Raw genomic sequence first — 13,038 nt, forward strand, 5'->3', positions numbered from 1 at the left:
AAAACATAAACTCCAGCCGTCATCCCCTCCTCATAGGCCCCCTCCCCACAGATACCTGCCTGCCCCTAGAATGATGAAGGCTGATGCCTTCCCAGGACCCCTTCAAAGCCCTGAAGGCCTAGCAGTATGATCGGTGGCTATGGAACATTTGTAATGGTAGGATTTAAACAAGTATTTTCTGGGCTGATGGGTGGCTCAAGTGGTAGAGCACCTGCTTGGCAAGTATGAGGCCCTGAGTTCAAACCCCAGAGCCACCACCCCCCCAAAAAAAAAAAATGAGGGACCCTAAAATGATATGTTTTAGGCCCCATAAATCCTGGATTGGCCTCTGTCCATCAGCCATGCTGGCTCCTATTATTTCTAGAATATACCTGCCATCTCCTGCCTCGGCCTTTGTTCCAGCTCCCAACACACCCCTACTCACAGTCCCTCCCCGCTCTCCCACACCCAGCTATCAGTCAATTGCAGTCCTCCCCCACCAGACTTCTTTCCTGCAGGGCCAGCACCCTAGTCTTTATTCCACCTCCTCCCTCGTGTGGCCTCGGGCAAGTTACATCACCTTTCTGAGTCTCTTCCTGGCCACTGCAGGCTGTGGGGGAGATAGGATAGGATGCCATGGAACCTGCTTGGCAGAAAATGTTCTCATCCCCAAGGGAGCAATGCTGTGTAGCCCTCTGCAAATGAGAAGCAGGCACCTACCTGGCCTTCCAGAGGCAGGGGAGGCGGTCATAGCATTGTGGAGCCACAGGTCAGCTCTCTGAGCCCTGTTTCCTTCATCTGTCTAATGGGGACAATCACTCTTGCTTCTCAAGGTTGAGGATGACATTGTATGACACATGTGCCTAAGATGGCTGCATGTTTGTGCAGTGGTTCATCCAACCCTCATCCCAAAGATCCACTGAGCCGGGCTCCAGTGGCTCATACCTATAATCTGAGTTACTTGGGAGGCAGAGATTACGAGGATCATGGTTCAAAGCCAGCCTGGGCAATAGTTCATGAAAAATGAACTAGCTAGGATTACAGGTGCCTGGTTCAGATCTGTGTCATTTTAAGCCACTCAGTTAATGGGACTTCATATGGTAGCCTCCCAAACTAAGACAGGAACAGAATGAGGCCTGGGTCTCAGTGGATCTTTTTGTTTGTTTGTTTTTGGAAGTACTGGCATTTGAACTCAGGGCCTTGTGCTTTCTAGGCAGGTGCTCTACCACTTAAGCCACTCCACCAGCCCTTTTTTGTGATGGGTGTTTTCAAGATAGGGTCTCACAAACTGTTTATCCCAGCTGGCTTTGAACCACGATCCATCTGCTCTCTGCCTCCTGAGTACCTAGGATTTACAGGTGAGAGCCACCAGCGCCTGACTGTCTTAGCTTTGTTTGGGACTTTTTACTTCACCAAAGACCACTGCAAATACTCACTACCTTGGGTTGCACGGAGCACATGGGTGATTTACCCTCTGCCAGCCTTCACATATTCCAGGGCCATTAAGAACCTGGACCCAGAGGCCCATGGGGCCAAGAGAGGACCCACCTACCAAGACTGCTTAGGGGGTCAGTGCAGTAGACTGAGGTCTTTGCCGCCCCCTAACTTCTGAACTCTGGAAACAGAGGTGACTGGAACAGCAGCACAGGCAATGCTATTTGTCCCTTCTGAGGCTTGGGTGGATCTGTGTCATTCTCCACTGACAGCAGCTTCCAGAAAATCCCCATGGCCCTTCCCCACCCTGGGCTAGCTGGGCCGGGTGGCTTCTAACTTCAGCCCAGCAAGAGGTCAGCTTAGACCTACTGGTGAGGACTTCATGGTGCCACCACCCAACAGTGGCACAGAGAGATCCACAGGAGGACAGGGGCTCTCACAGGCTATGGCAGGGCAGCCCAGGAGGCTGTTCCATTCAGTCTGGAAAGACGAAGACAGCCAAGGGCCAGTGGCTCACACCTGTGAGCTACATGAGAGGCTGAAATCAGTAGGATCTTGGTTTGAGGCCAGCTCGGGCAAATAGTTCTTGAGATTCCATCTCCAAAATAATCAGAGCAAAATGGACTAGAGGTGTGGTTCAAGTGGCAGGAGAGCCTGCTTTGCAAGCACGAAGCCCTGAGTTCAAACCCCACTCCCAGGGAGAGTGGCGGTAAGAAGGCTCAGTGGACAGTCAGAGAAAACCAGGAAAGAGAGGACAGAGGTGACCATGCCAGGGACATGAGTCAGCTAGCAGTTCCAGCTGCCCCTTGTGGGACTGGTACTTAAAAGCTGCTTTTGCTGAGGAAGACTGACTCCTTATTTGGGCCCAAGAATTAACTAAAAGCAGGAAGCAGTCAAATGACTGTAATTTCCCTTTTTCATAGAAATGGAAGGAACAAGTTGACAGTGGGGAAAGCATAACCGAGACTAAAACAGGCAAAAACTTTTGGTGTAGCCAGCTTGCTATTCAAACTGACATTTTTCATTTTTGGTTTTTCTGTCTCTATGAAGGGCTCATGGTTGACAATCTTTACTCTTCAATTAAACTAAATAATCTTCTCCCTCTTCTCTCTCTCTCTGTCCACCAAGGAGTAAACCTCTGTCAAGAAAGACATACAGCTTTGGAGATGTGGCGCCAGAAAGCCAGGAGATAGAGCCAAAGTTTTGGGACACATGTTCTGTCACGTTCTGGCTGAGCTCCCCTTTAAAAAGCAGACATTCCATCTCAGAAGTGGGATGACAGAGCTTTAAGAGGCTCACTTTCCCTGTCCTCCTCTTCATCTGACAAATAATAAACCCTGCTCTGTGGTTCAAGTGGTAGAACGCCTGCCTAGCAAGCTTGAGGCCCTGAGTTCAAACCCTAGTACATCTCCCTCCCCAAAACACCCTCCTCCCCCCAAAAACAAAACAAAAAACCCCCAGAGGACTAGCTTTCCAGTAACAGCTGCATAGGAAGTCATGGGATTAGCAACCGTGTTGTCCTAGTGGGTGTCACCTCTGCGTCCAGTCAACTTTTCAAAGGCACTGAGTTTGAGAACACAAATGACCAGGAAAAGCAGCCACTCTGCACACACATGGCAGCCCTGAAGGAAGAAGATGCCATACCCGACATGAGACAAGGAGAAACAGATAGAAGGGGTGTGGTGTTATAAAGGCCTCCTGGAGGAAAGGGGTCTGCCAGGCTCAGCAGAGCAGAGGAAAATGCAGCAAAGTGAGAGGCCATGAGGAAAGCCTGGCTGTGACCTTGAGTCTGATGGGCACGAGCAGCGCTGACGCTGCATGGTGCCGACCTCTGGACAGATCCTCACAGCTCCTTTGAGTTCTTGGCCAGGAAGACCTCAGAGCTACCTGTTACTTCCTCCCTGTCCAAATTAATCCCACATTTCAAAGAAGGTGAGAAGGTTACCCTTTCTCACCCAGGACAGGGGTGCAGGGCTGGGCTTCAGTTTTAGGCAGCAAGTCCAGTGCGGAGTGACTGACCTCTTCTTGCCCTATCAGGCTCAGTGTGGGGGGTTGGGTGCGGCCAGTCCCTGCATGGAGGTGCTGGTCCAGCTGTGACCAGCAGGGGGCAGCGGAGCCCACCCTTTCCTCCTGCTTGACTATGGACGCCATGACTGGGCACCGCCCACCTGGCTGAGTCCGGGCAGCCTGGAACCATGGTCACCTCCCGAGACAGAATGGGAGGTCTTGAGTCTGGTGCTGCATGCCCATCCCCACTTGCTCACCCCCACTCACAGTGGGTGCTCTGGCTCCTGAAGGCGGGGAACTCCTGCCACTTAGGCCTGTGATGAGAGTTCTGGAACTCCTAGTGCAGCAGCTAGGGGGTTTCCCCAGCTTGGCAATGGGACTTGAGCTTTCCAATGAGCAGCTTACGTATCCTAGAAACCAGTTCTGCTTTGGAACATTTTTTCCTGTAAAATGACAACTTAGTCAAACTATTTAAAGCCAGAACTCTGGCTTTGGAGAAATTTGGAGGTGGGGTGGGCATCCTCTGAGGCTTGTCATCTTCCAGTGTCCACAGGAGCTGCCCGTCCCAGGTCCCTGCCTGCTGCCTCTGCCTCCCGAGTGCTGGAATTACAGCCATATATCACTACACCTGGAACCCCCTCCACCTGTCTTAAAGTTCTCTTTCTCTCTCTCTCTCGTGCTGGGGCTCAAACCCAGGGCCTTGAGGATGCTGGACAAGCACTCTATAACTCACCCACACCACCAGTTCCTATCTTAAACTATTTGACTATTAATATAATTTGTAACGGGGAGAATAATAGTCCCAACTCTTCCATAGAACTTCTGTGTCCCCTGCCATCAACCTTGGCATTTTTGGGTGAAGGTGGCATTGACCATGACACCCTGCGCCAATGAGCACAGGCCTCCCACACAACATGAAGGTCAGCAGCCTCCAGAGGGCTTCTACTCTGTCCCCCAGTAAACGCCCAGGCCCCAAGATGGATTTGCTCACAGTTGGAACCCAGTCAGACCAAATTGGAGAGGAGGGAGGTGAAGCAGAAAAGACTCCTGCCAACAGGTTCAAGGACATTCTAGTACTCCTAAGGGGTCACTGAAGGGGCAGGCAAGTCCTGGGCTGAGGACATTCCTGTTGGAAACAGGCCTGGAAGCAGAGAAGTAAGAAGGCCTCTTTGGGAACTCTGCAAAACTACAGTGGGAGATGGCAGAATTTCAGCATGGGGCCAGAAGAGCTGCCCAGGACTCCTGGTGGGTGGGCTTGGGGAGGAGGCTGGGAAGGGAGGCAACAAACAATGTGTGGGGTCTAGGAAAGCTGGAACTTGCTTAGTGGGCACAGGTGGAGGAGGTTGGGGGCTCCTGGAAGTAGCCCCCCATCCAGGAATGGTTTCCCCTTTCCATAGGCCTTCCTTCTGCTGGGACCTGGGGAGTGAGGACACAGCCACTCAGCATGGGGTAGCAGGGGAACAGGTGGGTCTGGTGAGTGCTGTGACAGACCTGAGGCTGCAGGAGATGGAGGTGACCCTGTGAGCCAGTGAAGGACTTAGGAGAAAGAGGACAGGAAGGCATTCCATGGGGAAGCAGCTTGGGCAAGGCTTAGGAAGGGGTGTGTTCAGGACTGGGACTCAAGTACCTGGGACAAGGGGCAGAAGAAGGCCAGGTGTTTAAGAATGTGTGTGGGGAGTGAGGGGTCTGTACCGGGAACACAGAGTGGCACAAGATGTAGATTTGGGGTGTGACAACATCAAAGTTGCTTCCTACAAGGCATGGCCTGAGGAAGGAGGAAGCCCCCAGGCAGATCTGAGGGGCAGGGATGGGGGAGACATAGACCCCACATCTCAAGAGGAGACAGAGTCTAATGCCTAAGTCCCCCTTTCCTATCTGAGGATCCCCTCTCCTCCTCCCTGCCTTCTGACCTGTATGGGCCAAGAAAATGTAGCGCATGAAAGACAAGTGGGCTGTTCCATCCATTCTGCTTTGTAAACAAGAACAGTGTCCCAAGCCCCCTTCTAGGTGCCAGCATTGGTCGACAAAGGCACCCCCCCTTTGTCCCTACTGCCCGCCCCACATGGGTAGGAGCAGCTGCTGCTCCTGGCTCTCCTGACATGGGGCCCAGGGTGCACAAAGCTGGGCTTGTGATAAAAATTATGGGCCACAGCAGACCTGGGAGCCACTTCCTTGCTTGCTTTAGTCAGTGCACAAATATTTACCAAGAGTCCTAGTGGTCAGAGTGACCTTTATAAAATGTGAACAGTGAAGGCACACATACTTACTGAGATCTACTGTGTGCCAGGGACTCTGTGGGTACAGAGATACAGTACCCCAGAAACCCTCCCCCCGCAGGAGGACCAAGTTCAACGGAGGGAGTGCTAAAAGAGCTGGGGCCAGGGGGCTCACTGAGAGGGGAACTTGGGGCACAGCTTGGGCTTTTAGGGGCTGAGGGTGGAGTGGGTCAGGTGGCCACTGGGTGAAGAGTGTTGCAAAAAACATTCGTCAAAATTATGAAATGTTAGCGTGGGGGGGGCGAGGGAGGACAGAATGGGGAAAGCTAGCTGGGAGAGGTCAACAGCTTGTCCTTGCCACTTGAGAAGTGGGGGTAGTGCAGGCCAGAGCCTGTAAGAGGCTAATGAGCCTGGGGCAGGGGCGGGGGCCAGGTTGTTTTTCAGCTCAGGCAGCTGAGAGGCCAAGCAACTGGGACAGGGAGGCTCCAAGCCAGCACACGGTGACAGTGCAGTTTCCTGATCCAGTCAGAGTCACGAGCTTCAGGACTGAGGGAAAGACCCCAGGCTGACGGTCTCTGGCATCATGAGGAGCCCAAGGTGACCCAGGAGGCCACAGCTCCCAAACTGGACCCGTGGAGGATGGGGGCTGGAGTTCTGGCACATTCTCAAATGGCAGCAGGCCTGCCCTGGGGGTAAACCTGGAGCACCACCCTTTCTCATCCCTTTTGTCTCCCTCTTCCTGAGGTTCTTAAGGGAAATCCTGGGGTCCTTCCCTGGGCTGCTGTGTTTGGAAACCACAGGGCTGAGCTGACTTCTGAGTAAGACAGGGAAGGCTGTGATCTGGATTGTCTGAGGTTGTGAAAAAGGGCTTGGAGAGAGGTCCCTGACCCTGGAATCTGATGTCAAAGCAGCCCTAGCCTGTCCTTTACCCTCCAACCCAGAGCCCCTGAACTGGCTCCTTGGGAAGAAGCTGTGGCCCAGGTCCACAGAGGGTGAGCCCATCACACTGAGCCCCACCCAGGGACCCAAGGTTTTGTTTACTGCGTTTTCTGGAACAGCTTGTTTTGATCTACAGATATTTGCTGAGGCAGGCACTCCTGCCCTGCCCTCTTCCTCCACCAGGGTGGAGGTATTTTTAGCCTTATTTGTGAGAGGAAGAAAGCAGAACCCAGTATGTATCCAGGGAATGGCGGGCACAGCCCAGGCCCCCAAGGCAGAAGAGCATACCCTATGTGATTGTAGCCTCCTCTTACCTCTTCTCAAATACATTCCTTTTCCAGGGAAAACTAGCTGTGTGGAACTTGGAGACAAACTTCCAAACACAGAGCCTCTGAAAGTGCCACTTTGTCCTTTGGTACCGACACAATGGTACAAAGGAGCCTTATCCCTGTGACTTATAGAATCCTATGCTTTGTGAGATGCCAATTGTCCCTACTCTTGAAAATAAATTCTGTTTCTGGGATGCAGGAATGATAATGATAATGTGTGAATGAGAGAGATTTTTAAGACCAGAGGTAAAGAAAGTAAGATTTCGGGTTCTGGAGGCAAAGCAACAGCAGTGACAACACACCTCTCCGGAGAGCTGTGCCGTCAAAGGACTGACTCCACACCCTGACACTGTGAGGCAGCAGGGAGGTGGCACTTGCGGGGTTTTGTACTGTCCCTTCCATCTTTCTGGAACATTCTGACAGGAGTTGCCTCTTTTTTCACTGTTCTTTCAGGCCTAGTCACCCCACCCTGGAAATGTTGGCAGGAGCTGATCTTGGAGAAGGGTGGGCCACAGGCGTCAACGTGGCAGACGCCAGCGAACAAGCCCAGGCTTGCCACATCCTCTGTGTTGACAGTCACATGAGAACGAGTCACCAGTTTTCTGAGAAACAGGAAGGGTGCGGCTTGGGTGCAGCCCTGCCTGCAGATGCCACCTTAAAGAGACGGGGACAAATCTTTCCACATACTTCTCCCTCCTGGTTGCTAAGGGAGCCTGGTGTCACAGGGAGTTTTGTTTGGGGTGTGGGTGGTGACCCTGGGGGGGTGACTTCCAGGCAATAGTTCTGCCAGATGCCTTTGCTATTCTGGTCACTTGGACTGTCCTTCACCTTCTCCCTTGGGGGAGGGGCAAGGCCGGACAGACGCCTCATGGGGTCTCAGGCTGTCTTCCCCCTCACCCTGAGCCCACGCTGGCACAGGGGGTGCCAAGTACCCCTTTCAAAATCCTCACTAAACGCCTTGGCCCTGCTCAGCCTTGGCAGAGGGGACAAGAAATCCGCAAGTTGCTTCAGGACCCTCCCCTGGCGGGCAGCCAGCCTGGTGCCACCAGCAGTCATTAAGCCCACTTTCTGAGGCCCATCACAGGCCACGAACTGGAACTGCCACCGACAAATGCAGGTTTTGGGGATTTTGTTTTCTTTTTAATCACTTTTCGCACCATTCCTCGTCTAAAACTAAGATGAGTTGAGACTCTAACCCACTTGGCCTTGTGGCCCTGCAATTACACCTATTTTCCGCAAGAAACCTTTTCCCAATTCATTTCCACCCCAGCTGCAAGGTTTTCCGCTCTTAGCAAACACCCGGACGCTCCAGGACCCCCGCCTCCAGCTGGCAGGCGGCCCTGGCCCAGCTTCACATTCTCCCCCAGTCGGTCCAGCCATTTGTTAAATAACAAAGCGGGGTTCTTAGCCTGTCACCCCAGGGTCGCACTCCGCGCTGAGGGACACTGCGTTTCTCTCTAGAGAGTCGCCATCACCCCATCCCCACCCACTCCGGGCCCGGCACGGACGTCACCGGCCGAGCACGAGGCGGCGCCGCCCGAGGAGTCACGCGCGCGCCCCACCCCCACCCGGCTGCCTCCGGGAGTGATGCGCCTCCGCAGAGATCCCTCCGCCGCCGCCTGGAATTTTCCAGACGTTCTGCCGGCCCTTCTTTCGGGCCTCCGCGGGGCTCGGTGACCTAAGAAGACCCCAGCAGCTCCCTCGCTTCACAGGAGCGCGCCCCAGCCGCGCCCCCTCGCAGCCTCTGTCGTGGACTCGTACCCCCACATACACGCCACCAGAAGAAAAGGGGACTTGTCCCCCCATGTCCTCCACCTCCCAAGTGTGACCTTGAGATTTGTCCTGAGTTCTGTGAAGGCTTAGGAAAGGGGAAAAAGCTGGTCGGGGAATGTGGGGGAGTGGCCATCGAGGGAAACGGTGAAGCGCCCTTCGTTTGCAGCTAGAGCAGTCACGAGGGACTTCTTTTTTCCTCGTGGCCGTGGAGGAATCGTGCCGTTGAGCAATGTCTTGGTGACGTGACCCGGTGCTATAAAAGCAAAAGTTGTGGCCAGGCCCGCAGGAGTTAGGGACAGGGAGGGCTGGCGCCTGGGCCTAGTGGTGGGCGGAAGTGGCTAGTTCAGGGCACAGCTGGGGGAGATAATGGTGTTAGATCGGGGTGGGGGACGGCCGGAAGGAGGGCTGGAGAGGAGGCTAGGTTTGGGGAGGATTGTCAGTTTGGGGAGGATTGTCAGGGGAAAGGCTGCCTTCACAGGGACAGTAGCAGCGCGCACTCCAGGCTGTCCTCACTGCCTGCTGGACGGGGAGTACTTGACCTTTAGGACCGCATGGCCCTTACCTGGGCCTCGCTGGGCCCGGTGTCCTTGGCATATGTGACCAGAGGAAGGCAGGCGGAAGCGGGAAGAGAGGTGGATGTAGATGGAAACAGGGCCATGGAAGCGAACGTGGCATGCAGACAGTGGGTGCAGGTGGGCAGGGAGGCAGATTTTGAACTTGTCAATACCAGCAGCCCCCTTTTTTTTCCAGAAAAGGGGTTGTGAACCTGCCTGGGGATGAGGCCTGGTCTTGTGGAAGCTGGACTTAGCTTCGCTAGGGTGGCAGCTCCGGCCCAGGGTGGTATGTAATTGGATCTCGGCCTGGTGGAGCCCAGGTCTGGGAGTGAGGCGAGGCCTGGATCGGAGGTGAGGGGTGGCCTTCCAAAGAATGACTGGAGGCAGCGGGTCATCCTTGCCTGTCACTCGTGTGCATCTTATGTGCCTGCCAGGCGGGGGCTGCTGAGGCAAGACTCAGTGTTTGGGAGCAACATTGACCAACACTTTATTTTCCAGATGGCAGTCGCCCCCCTGGAGTTTGCCTAGGTTTGGTGTTAACTTCTCCTGTGAGCTCACTCTACTCTCTCCTCCTCCCTCTTAACTCTGAGGTTATCCCTTCATTTAAAACCCTTTTGGTCATCTGGTAAGCCTGGGGTAGTCCCTGGAGTCACTGTTGGAGTCCAGGCGGTATTGTTGGTAAAGATGGAGGAGGAATCGAACACCCTGCTGAGTTGACTCCAGGTGGGGTGGGTTGGTGTTGCTTTTGCAGAGGGTGGGGATTGAATGTGCACCCTTGGGTGGGCCCGCAGCCATGGTTCCAGCTGAAAGCTGCCCGCATGCCTCATGGACGTGGTTTGTCACTGTAGTGTTCATCGTGGCCGAGCAGATGGCACCAGGAGAAATGGAGCCCCTGCAGGTGTGAGTCGTAGCAGTACAGGAGGGGAGACCCTGAAGGAGACAGCCTGCTTAAATTGATGCCAGCAGATTGAGTTCCAGAGGCTTAGGAAGAGGAGGAGGAAGTTCTCCAGTCCCTTGCCCAGGCCTTGCTCAGGAAGCCCTGTATTCAGGAGGCCACCACTTAAGGTGTTGATGAGCTTCTGGGGGGTGATCCAAAAGTCCAAAACAGATGCATCCGGCTTGAGGGGCCATCAGCTTTGAGTGAATGTTTATTCCGGGAGCAACATTCTCCAGGCACCCTTCCTTTCCTGGGAGTAGAGGTTTTCAGATGCTGCATCTTCTAAGTCCAGCCTGCGCTCATTCTAGTATGAACTGTGTGTGCTTCATGAAGATTCTTAAGCTGTAGAACACTTAAATGTTGATGCCACAACGCAGAATGATACCCTGTAGATGGTGTTGCAATTGGAGCCTCGTGGCCTCTCACCTTCCCACCAAGCTGCCTGCCGTGCACTGGCTGGAGGAGTTCTTAGTGTGATGATAGAACTTTGGGGTGTTGGAAAGCTGTGTAGTTTTTAAATGCCTTAGGCATTTAGAGTGTGGGGGAATGGGTGGGGGCATCACACATTGCTCTGGGTCTGGGAGGGTACAAGATCATGTTCACGTTCTGTGTGTTGGAGCTGGCAGGTCTAGCTTGGGCATTCCGGTGACATCATAGATGACTAAAAAGGGAATGGTGGGTGGACATACCTGGGTTTTTGTTGGTGGTGCTGAGGATGGATCACAGGCTTCTTGCATGCTAGGCAAGTGTTCTGCTGAGCCTAGCCCACATTTTTTACCCTTTTCTTTTTTCTGGACAGTGTATTGCTATGTAGCTCAAGCTGACCTCAGATGTGATCCTCATGCCTCCCTTTTTTTTTTTAAACTTAAATTTTACTGGGTCAGAGTGCTCTTGGCATTCAGTACGGGAGTTGTGGGCGGGGGAGGGCTCAGCTCCTCACTGCTGTTGGGAGGGATGGAGGTAAAGAAGGTGGGCGAGGGGTGCAGCTCAAAAGGGTTTGGGGGTACCACGGATGTGGGTTAAAGGGAATGCACTGGAGGGGAAAAACAGTGCAGAACTCATGAATGAAGAAAATAATAGAAGTAATAATAGAAAATTGTTAACTCTGGTTAAATTGTTGCCTGGAAGAGATGAAAGTGGCTTCTAAACTTTGTAAAAATGCTTAGGACCTTAAATTTAAGGGAAAAAGCAAAATTGTTTTGCTTTGTTGTAAAGTGAGAAGATTGTAAACTGAAAATCTAAATATTACTCATTGGAAAGATGGTGTCAAACTCGAATCCACATGATTTAACAACTGATGTGAGTCCTTAGCTGCTTTGCTTAGGAAGGTGTGATTTTTCAAGAACAGTAAGCTCTGGGAAAGACTTCTAAATGCCTAAATCATGGGCTTTCAGTGTTTAAGTGTGCACTTGAGATTAGATGGACTTTTCTGGGTTTGTGATTCATATTCTGTCACTGAGATATTTTGTGGTTGAAAATTCTGAGCAAAGTGGCAATGCTATGATTTCTAAAGAAATTTCCTGTGTAAATCCTGCCTTATAAAACGCAGCTGCCTTTTCTGTGATTGGTAATTATAACTGCAGAAGTTTGGCTGGTATACTAATCTTTCAAATCAGTCATTGTAACAAAGAGAATCAAATAGCCTTTTGTGGTGATTGTGAAATTTGATTGCAAACAGAATCTTTGTACATTTGCTAAATTGAGACTGAGTAATCCATTGTATTTTTAATTTGAATGGTTGTGCTTTTTAAATAACTAGAGGAAAACTGTCCTTCAATCAGTTTGGGAAATAAGAGCAAAACTGGAGAGAGGGGGGCTCCATTACTGTGTGTTCTGTAAATACTGAGTCTGAACCTGCCGGTTTCTGGGCTGCATCTCTTGGGTTGGTTAAGTAATACCAGTGGCTTTTTATTATGTCTCTTCCCTTTAAATTGCATGTAAAAAAAATTAATCCCCCAGTACTCTTTATCCTTGGGATTTTTCTGTCTTCTAGGTTCCTTTTAAATGCCAAAGTATGTTGGTGTGGTACTTAATTCTTACCCAGTAACTTGGGAATGATACAATTACTGCCAGTGGAACTTAAAGCGTACTTTAGGTGTAGTTGTGCTTTTATGGGAAAATAAATACTTTGCGGTGTGCTGGTGCAGAATCGAAGCTGAAGGCAGGTGGTCAGAGTACCCATTTGTTGCTCTGTAAGGCAAGAACTGGCCTGCTGCATCTTGTACGTAATACTAATTTTTCTTCTCCTTTACAGGACAAATAAAGGTTTGAGTTCTAAGCTCTGTAACTGTTGTTTTGCTATGTTATGTTTCTGGACTCCTGTTGTATCTTCATAATGAAGTCGCATGTATCTTTATTTTGTAGAGAATTCACTAAGCAATCACGGCTGTTGTTAGAGCCGGGAACCTTTATTCATATAGAACTGGTGTCCCCTGACTGGCTTGCCAATGGCGGGTGGGGTGGCACTGCTCACTGATGGGAGTTGGTGGTAGTGTAGAACGTGAGACTGAATCCAGTGGCTAGTGTAGTGGGGGGAGTACTTTGACCATAATATTCTAGAACATTACCTGGTTATTTCCAAATGATTTGGGGAAAACAGTCAAGAACAGAATGGACGCATGAGGTGTTTTTCTTATTTGCGGTCTTTGGGATTATGCCATGGGCCTGGGATTTGGGTATAAGCAAGTAGTTTTTATCTTACTGAAGAGTTAGGCTTCATTTTTCTTTTGTACGTGACTGAAGAGTTTGGGCTTCCTTGTGGAAATTCTCTATTAAGCAAGGGAAGGCTGTGTCAGGATGTAGGTGGGAGCACTTGGAATCCAGAGTGCATCACTGATCTGAGTCCTGGGGGTGAGGCGGGGGAAGCAGCA

The 13,038-nt window shown here is 51.7% G+C and overlaps 1 long non-coding RNA gene across 4 annotated transcripts; it reads left to right on the top strand.

The window, feature by feature from the left end:
- The first annotated feature begins 5,678 nt into the window (after positions 1-5,678).
- Positions 5,679-12,455, top strand: LOC109687092 (uncharacterized). 4 transcript variants are annotated; one of them, XR_012439574.1, is made up of 3 exons: positions 5,937-6,328; positions 7,358-8,914; positions 9,428-12,455. It is a non-coding gene; the product is annotated as an uncharacterized lncRNA (long non-coding RNA). The 4 variants fall into 4 exon arrangements; XR_012439575.1 differs by having other exon boundaries at positions 5,937-6,233; XR_012439572.1 differs by having other exon boundaries at positions 5,679-8,914.
- Positions 12,456-13,038: the final 583 nt, after the last annotated feature.

The sequence above is a fragment of the Castor canadensis genome, chromosome 1 (assembly GCF_047511655.1).
Source record: "Castor canadensis chromosome 1, mCasCan1.hap1v2, whole genome shotgun sequence".
NCBI lineage: Eukaryota > Metazoa > Chordata > Mammalia > Rodentia > Castoridae > Castor > Castor canadensis.